The sequence below is a fragment of the Alosa sapidissima genome, chromosome 9 (genome assembly GCF_018492685.1).
Source record: "Alosa sapidissima isolate fAloSap1 chromosome 9, fAloSap1.pri, whole genome shotgun sequence".
NCBI lineage: Eukaryota > Metazoa > Chordata > Actinopteri > Clupeiformes > Clupeidae > Alosa > Alosa sapidissima.
The window spans coordinates 13,739,894-13,748,748 of NC_055965.1; the positions used below are offsets into that span (position 1 = coordinate 13,739,894).

Genomic DNA, 8,855 nt, shown 5'->3' on the forward strand with positions numbered 1-8,855 from the left:
AACGAAGGTTTTATAGCAATATTATAAATGTGGCGACAGAATAGCCTAGAACTTGGGTAAGCCTTGCGTTTAGTAGCCTAATTGCGGTGATAGCCAAAACTAATGTGAATCACGGACTATCCTACAACCAAAGAAAGTAAAGGTGATTAGTAGGCCTACCTGCGTTAGCCAAATAAAGGACGGGACTGCACCCTTCACAAACCGTAAAATAAAGTTTATTAGTTTTACAGTTGACAGTTCACCATCAGTCCACACAAACAATTCTGGTTTCCTTACACTAGCCATTTCGTCATAGCCTATTCTGTCTGTTTGTAAAGCACAAACTTTGGTCAATTTCTGTAAAGAAACAGTGCCACCTATAGGCCTGGGGTATGAAGTAACGTGTTGAGATGGATCCGTTTGGACGCAAATATTCTTGATGCGGTTTCAGGGAAGACGGAGGAAAAAAAGATCGGTTTCGTATGTGTGGACTAGCCCTCGTTTGAGGCCCAGAGCCATATACAGGCTCATCATAGTTTGACTGATTATACTACCACTCCACTCCAGTAGAGGCGCTAATAAGCGATACGATGAAAGAGTAGCGACGAGAACACACGAGCACAGCCAATCAAGCCAGTGTTGCTCTGTATGTGAAAATTAATGATGTTAGGAACACTGAGTCGGTTTTTGACGTTTGGCACTCGATTCTCCCGGCTCAGTGACACGAACCGGGTTATTTAACCGACACTTCGGTCAGTTCGTCAACACTAGTCCAATATGCGGGCACCCCTGGCTGCAGCTTGCAGATCGGGCTGGGCTCAATGTGGGGCAGAGCGCAACGTTGAGCTCAGCCCAAAATCAGCTCGTCATTCCCTGCTGACCTCTGTGTCCGTCTATTTACCCGGACTCGGAGTTTTTCTCAAGGAAGAATGCTTAACTCTATAAAAGCGTATCCTCCTTAAACTAGCCTACTGCCAACGTTAATCAGTGTGTGTTGTGTAGTGGGGTGGGTGCACTAATGAGCCCAACCAACTTATGTGTTCCGTCAGTGGTTCGACTGCACAATTATCACAATAGCACAAGTAGAATAGACAAGGGATGGGAAGGATGGCCGTAAGCTTTAATTTCCCCAGCACCTCTCAAGCCAATAGGCCTACACGGTTCCATGAATGATCAAGGCTATAATCTGTTTCAAATCTTAATGATTTTATGAGTTCTCCCTGCTTACTGAAAGTCGCTGTGTGAACCTGCGTGACGTTAGTGCGAAATAGAATGCGAAATATTAAAATAATCGCATCGGACTTGGTGTGTACACTTTGAGTGCGAAAACTTCGCACACAAATTTTTCGCATTTTCGCATTGTTATTTCGTATCGTATGGTGTGTAGGCCTACGGGCCTTAAGAGTGAGTGAGTCTTCGTTGCTATGGATGACGTTATTACTCATGCACGAGCTTGACTGAAGTGACCACCTTGATTGGCTGATGCCCCCCCTGCCCCCCAGTCAATGTGAATCGGGTGGTCAGTTAATAGGCTATGCCGAATAGTTTTCAACATTTTGAATATTAGTGTCGGGTGAATTAGGAAATGTTCTCAAAGTAGCCTTATGGCTGAAAGCTGCTTGGGATCCCCCCTGTCAAGCAATATAACCATACAAACGCGAGCACTCATTGTTTCAAAAGAAGTAAATTTGGCTTTGTCAGAACTGAGCTGTGGACGACACGGCACGGCATGCCCAATTGAAAATAAATTAACGCAACGCAACACAGACCCCGCTTCTCTCGCGTCAGTCACTGACATGAACGAAACACAGAACCCGAATTCTCTCACGGCAGTCACTGACAGTAGCCTAGAATAAATGCATGGGGGAAAAAACTTCCCCATGATAAAGACATCAAACACTGAAAGTTAATATTTTGTCACTATAACATCTGTCCTTTGTCAAATGTGTTATGTTCCAAGTAGCCTAGTGTGTAATTCTGCTTCATAAAGTTGAACAAATACATTTGCTTATTTCACAGAAAAATATAAATAGCCAGTTAGGGTCTACAGTGCAGAGTTGGTAAGTTATGGTAGGCCAACTTGGAGTGAACATACAAACAGGGGAAATTCTTTCTCTAGTAGCTGAGTAGCCTCAGGTGCGCACGTAGACATAAGGCCGAACATGCAAGCGCCAATGAATCGTGCTCTCACGACAATCACGCCGTTAAACTTAAATAGGTTACCATCACTCTAAGTTTGCCTTCAAGCAAGGAAAACGATGATTTGAAGACATCTGTTTCGTTGGAAGGGCAAGGGGTAGCAACAAGGCAACACAGAGACAGGTCCGATGGCAGGGCTGTTATGAGAGTATTAAAATATGGGATATTCTACGGGAAAACATTAAAACAGCAAGACAGCGGGGGGAAGTTAAAATATGTGAGAAACACGGAAAAAGTTGGCATGCATTGTTTCGGTCCCCGTGCACAGGGATTATTTGTCATATTATTAATTACATATGATTATTTGTGAAATTGTGCAAACAGGCGCAACACATTTGAAAAGGAAGGACTGGTAGCATGCACGCTCACGGAAAAGATTGATTTAAGAACGTTATCACAGTGTGTGGCTGTGGCGCAAAGCAGCGCAGGCGGAAGACAGCGACAATTGGCAGGGGAGGGTCATGTCTTTTTTAACAATTCTGTCGGAGGGTCATTGAACAATTTCTAGCAGGCAAGGGAGGGTCATGCAACTTTTGACTGAAGCACTCAAAATTCCTCCGGTGGCCCCTTCAATAAATAACGAACAGTCCCTAGATTGCTGCTGGACTATATGTCTTGGTTCATGTCTGTTAACAACTCATTGCCATCAAACGCGTAGCCTATCTCGCGGTTGCATCCATTAGAAACAAACATGCAATGTGAACGTCTGGGATTGGGAAGAGCACTAAATGCTTTACTGAATAAGCACGAAGTCAAACCTTTAAATGAAAAACACTCTTTAATAATCAAAAAAATAAACCGCTAATGAAGTAAACTTGTGACCATCAAAAAATCGTTTATCGCCTGTAACTCCGTGATAACAGGACGTAACAGGAAGGCATTTTTCTGGCTATTAAATTATTTCTAAACCAGTCTGCTAAAGTCTGTAGTGAAGTCTGTGTAGGGTTTTCCAGGCTCCATTTCTTTTTATGAGACACCCTGCTCACTTGAGCCATCTACCGGTTGTATTGGGTTGTTGCAGCGTCTCACTGGGAAAATACAAATTAAAGTCCTGTGATACCGCGTGATCCCACGCGCGGACCGCGAGTGAAGCTGGCCAAGTCGAAGCACTGCCCACTGTATATGGTTAAATTACTCATTACGGGGCGAATGAAGGCTCTCTCGCCCGCCCCTACTGCCTGTAGGAAGAATATCCCACTTGCAAGTTCAGTGTATCCTACCGAACCAGGATCAGTTTACAGCACAGAGGCAGGCTAACAAACGCTAGAGACTGTTGCAAACGTGTGTATAATGGCAGAGCCGGCGAAGAAGCAGCGAAAACCCTTGACGGAAGACGCAAAGAAAAGGAAAAGAGCTTCAGACCGAGCGAGGGGGAGTTTCGTAGAGAAAAAGCATCAGGCTTGCCTGGTGTCCCTTTAAAGGGATTCTCCACCATTTGGGGAATTACACTCATTTTCCACCTCCCCTTGAGTTAAACAATTAATTGTTACCTATCTCCAGTTCAGTTGTTTTTTTTAATGTCTATGTAATGTTAGCCTGTCATTCCATCCCCTTTTCAACAACTGAGTACAGATTTCGGTCAACTGACTCTTATAACTTTGGGCTACCCAGTGAGCCACAGACGCTTGGGGGTTGGGGGGCAGGGTTTTTTTTTTTTTTTGGGGGGGGGGGTTAGGCGATTAGTAATAACATCATATCTATCATTTTTGCTAATGAATGTAGAAATATTCATTCAAAATATCATTCTAATTATTTTTTTTTGGTCTTTGTTACAGATAATTTTAAAACAAACAAGAACAAAGGCACTTTTAAGAGCCATTCTCTCTATATATTTCTCTCTCCCTTACTGCTTCTCTCTCTTTCTACCTTACTACTTCTCTCTCTTACTCTCCTACTACTTCTCTCTCTCTCTCTCACACACGCGCACACACGCTCCTCTATTTTGTGTATCTGTATTTTGTGTCTGTATGTCCAACTGTTAGCCTGACGAGCCAGACCTACATTAAAATGTAGGGTCTGGACACTCACCGTTCGCAGTGCTCAGTCCGAGGGGCGGGATAATCAGTTGTCTTTCAAATTCCCTCTGCACGCAATAGGACAGCGGCAGCGCTATGAGTCCCATGCGTTTCCCACCAGCGGAGCTAGTTGGCTAGTTCAAACGTTTGCCAACTTCATAAAAGCTTAACTCGTGTCACACTGTTCGCCAACAGCAACATTCATCTTATTTGTTTTCAAGTAGCAGGGAATTCAAGCCAAACCGTTGCAACTCTGCCATCAATCATTATGTTAAGCCCACCTAACGACTCTATACACGATTTCATTGGCCTGATTTAGTTTCGATTTCTGGAGCTCACAAGCAAACGGAGAGTTGCTAGACTAGCCCTAGCAGCAAATGCAAATGTAATTTGCTGCCGCTAGGGGTGCGTCTAGATTTCTAGGCTATCCAACTGTCTGAAATGCCAAAAACCCTGAGGCTTTTTTCTGATCCTGCTAAGATCAGGGATTACATGGCGAAATATGTGATGCGCTACTCCTTGAGGCCCGGGTGAGACCAATTTTCATCAGCTTACTTACATTTGTATGAAATTTGATATTGCCGTTGTTTGAGTAATCCAATGTAAAACTTTACAAAAACTTTGTATCTGGAAATATTGCTGTTATCTTGCTTCTGAAGCTCCAGTGGCAACAGGAGAGACGGCCTGGACACCACGCCAGGTGCTCGCTGGAGTCAGGGCAAAACTAACAAGGCCTGTACTCCTAGATGCCAAACTCTCGGCACAGAGAACATCAACAGAAACGTGCCAGAAATGCCTTGCAGGGAAGGCAGTTATTCGGTGCCTGGAGTGCGTCCCACTAGACTTTGAGTACCTCTGTGGCAAGTGTGACAGAGAGGTTCACATTAGGCATGTCTTCCATGACAGGGTGGCAATATTCCATGGCTACCTTGAGCCTATTCCCAATACAAAGGCAGTGGTGGTGGATGGGAATGGCCAGCCTCACTTTTGTGAACAGGGTATGTTCATTCAAAATTTCTGTACACTAGTAAAGATTCCACAAATATTGTGTGTTGGTTGTCAAAGGAAACTCTTAATTATGTTATGATACATGCTAAAACATTTTTTTTTTTTTGTCAGAAAGCAGTGATAGTGACATTATGGTATAGTGATCTGGCCAACTTTGTGGATGTTGGAGGTGGGGTTTCGAATCACTATTGTAACAAAAAAAACAAAAAAATCTGTATTGCAGTACACCAGTTGCCTTTGCCTACCCAAAGTGTAATTTGTGGGTGCACTGAAGAGGCTGAAGTCAGCACTGGGAGGCATATTGCAGTGGTGAATGGTATGTTCTGGAAGTCCCACTTTTTGTTTCAGTAACACAGAACCTGCACCCCAAATTAACATCTGAAAGCATGGCAAAGTTGTTTCACTTCATCAATATACTAGCAAATTACAAATGTTAAATGTCATGTCAAATACTGACTATTATCAATCAACTTTACCACAATTTTGTCTGTGAAACACCCTTAGTCTAATGTGTCTGTTTTTTCACAGGACGATATGAGATGTGTTTGCCCCTAAAGTTCTGCTCTACCTGCAAGAAAGAATGGACTCCAGGGGTAAAGGACCTCCTACGCTATAATTACTGGCCAAGCACTGCCAACTGCCTGACTGTATATTCATCTGACGTATTTGAAGTGTTTTCCAATTTAAAGTTGTCAGCTACCTCCTTCTCAAGGCATGCTTTTTTAAAGCTTCTGGAGCACCAGTCTGTTCAAAAAGGAAGGGTAAGTCTGCCTGAATCGCATTGTGATACAATTATGACTGTACTTGTAATTCTTTGTTTCTTATTTTGTCTGTGCAGACATGTTTCAGAGGAGTTACTTCGAATACTGCTTATGCAAGCACACCGAGGACACAATGTCTGAAGTTGACCCTTTTTGCTGTCCAGCCTGTCAACCTGATATGTTGGCCGTATGCTGTGATGGCAACCGGAAACATTATCCAAAAATCAAAGGGGTATGTAAATATTACATGGACATTAATGTAGATATTTGAACAACAACATTGTCATTGAAATAGTTTCATGAAGAGTAATATGTTGTGATCGTTTGCAATATACAGAACGGAGGAACCGTCTTTATATGAGGGCTTGTTTATAGCAAAAGACGAGGATCAAGAGTAAGTTTGATTCTGCATGCCACAATCTGTTTTCATCATATGTGTAAGATGTGTGCAAGGTGTGTCTTTATTAGTCCAAATGAGTAACAGCTGACTTCACAGGCCAATGACAGTGGGTCATGTGGGGTCTCAAGATTCAAGGCATGTAAGGAGGCATCCAACAAATCTACCTCCAAAAGCAATGAAGAGGGTTTGCAGGTGGCAGTCTGCAGGTATGTTGGCATCTCAGAAGAATATTATTGTACAGTGCCATTTGCCACTCATGTTGTGGAGACATACATCAGAATGTGATTTGATGTGCAGTAAAAAACGAGAAATGTGACTTTGTGTGAGAGAGAGGGACAGAGAGAGAGAAATAGAGTGTGTGTGCGAGGATGTATGCAAATGGCAGTAAGCTTTGAATAAAAGGTTTTGAGCAATTCTTTGGGTCCAAGTTTCATTAAGTTATCGACAAACTGTATGGACTTTTCCCCCTCCGCGCCTGCACAGTGTCATCTGAACGGTATGTTATTAATGAATGTAATTAATGAAGGGGTTAGTTAGAGCAAAGCAAAATTACCATGGATTCACAATCCCTTTAAAGTCTGATCTGCATGAGTTATGACAAAACTGTCATCACATCACTATTTAACTTTTTGTTCAACCTTTTACGTGTGTCTTGCAATATTTTGTTCAGTGTAGTCCAAGGCTTTTTAAGGTGTTCAATATTCACTTTCATCCCCCTATATCAGATACCCGTTATCTCCCTCAAAGACTGAAGGGACAGGTGATTGTGCAATAATGAAGTTGTAGTGTGCCGATCCTGGGTAATTCGCAATACCTGGCCACTCCATAGATTACAATCTATGGGCCATTTTGCACCGTGGGTCCCAGATCACCCACCTGGATCACCTTGCCGAAAAAAACACCTTTTACATGGCCACATAAAATGACAACATTGTTTATCATGTTGTTGATGAGCGATTTGGATAGGGTATACTTTTATTGCACTTTGTTTCCCCTGGGGATCAATAAAGTATCTATCTATCTATCTGTTTATATGAAGACTAGTTTCCTTCACACATGCATTAATAGTAGTCCCGAATGCATTACATGCAGAGAAAGAATTTCCTCTAGAGGATAGGTAATAACAGTTCACTTAAGGTTTCTGGACACATATCAGCCATCAGATAAGTTAGATTTCAATACTGGTCATACGTGACTGGTGAATGCAAATTCCCTGCCCAGACTGAGTGAGAAATGTTGATAGCGTAGTGAAGGATCTGCACATGTCCGGGGGTGAAAAAAAGCCCATACTGTTTTTTTATACTGTTATTAAACTTGGGCCCTTTGTGTGTAAGTTGATCATTAACCACATTGTCTTTTATCAATCAGACACGGGATATTATTGCGGGGACTGAACCACTATCATGGGGAAATATTTGCATATCCTATGTTTTTGCAAAAAGAATTGGGAGAGAGGGCAAACATTACGTTCTTCTGCATGGACGTTGTCTGCAGGTAATTTGTCTTTGTCAACCTTACTGCATATTAAATGACAAGTAGCTCAGTATTTAAGTCAGGATTGTTGTTTTAGATTGTTCCAGCAAAATATGTGTATTACCCACTAATATTGCTCTTGTTTTGTAGGTACTAGCCATACCTAAGTAGCCTGGCGGGCCATCCTATATCACTGAAATGTATAGTCTGGAATCGAACCATTCACCTCGCTTAATCCAAGGGGCGGGCAGAGAATTGTCTTTCAAACTGCCTAGGCATGCAATAGGCCAGCGCTACGACCATATCCGTATCCAGTCGGCAAAACGGCAAATACATCCTTCTTCGAAAGGAATGACTTAAGTGCATTGTGTTGCTCAACTTTCAAAGAAAAGCACAAGTCCAACTCCTCCAAAGTTGACGCCAACGCCGATTCAAACAACCGCTCTTCGTTCGCCATAGCTACCTTCCTTGTTGTTCACCTTCGCAGGACTGTCGATATCCTGTTAAGCCCGCCTTAAGACTCTCTAACAAAATAGAGCGCTGTGATTGGATGACGTCCACGGCGTCAGCCAATAGAAATCCCTATGGTTTGATACTAGACGTACAGGCTGAGCAAATTAATTTGCCGCTGCTAGGGTGCGTCTAGATTTCTAGGCTACTAGTAGGCATTTTAACAGCAACTATGGCTATGCGCTAACATCAGTCAACTGAGTTTAATTAGCGATAACGTACAGAGATGGTTTCGTAGCGTCTGACAGCTCAGTGACATCAGGTATGTAACCTACATATTTATGTTTTTGCCAGCTAACTTTTAACATGAACTTCATATTCATTGTGATGCTATAGCCTCATGCACATGAAAGATTAATATCATGCCATTATGTTGTTTAACACACCATGAAATAAAGTTTTCACCTTACAACTTTGCTAATAACATTTCAAATAAATGTCAGTTAGCGCATTACCAAGGATATTGTGTAATGTACACACGGTTGATGTTGTTTCATAGCCTTTTGCTTG

The 8,855-nt window shown here is 42.5% G+C and overlaps 1 long non-coding RNA gene across 1 annotated transcript; it reads left to right on the forward strand.

Moving 5' to 3' along the window:
• Positions 1–4,555: 4,555 nt before the first annotated feature.
• On the forward strand, positions 4,556–7,955 carry LOC121719802. The gene is made up of 8 exons (XR_006034376.1): positions 4,556–4,723; positions 4,853–5,191; positions 5,425–5,517; positions 5,730–5,962; positions 6,040–6,194; positions 6,300–6,356; positions 6,459–6,568; positions 7,731–7,955. It is a non-coding gene; the product is annotated as an uncharacterized LOC121719802 (long non-coding RNA).
• The last annotated feature ends 900 nt before the right edge of the window (positions 7,956–8,855 follow it).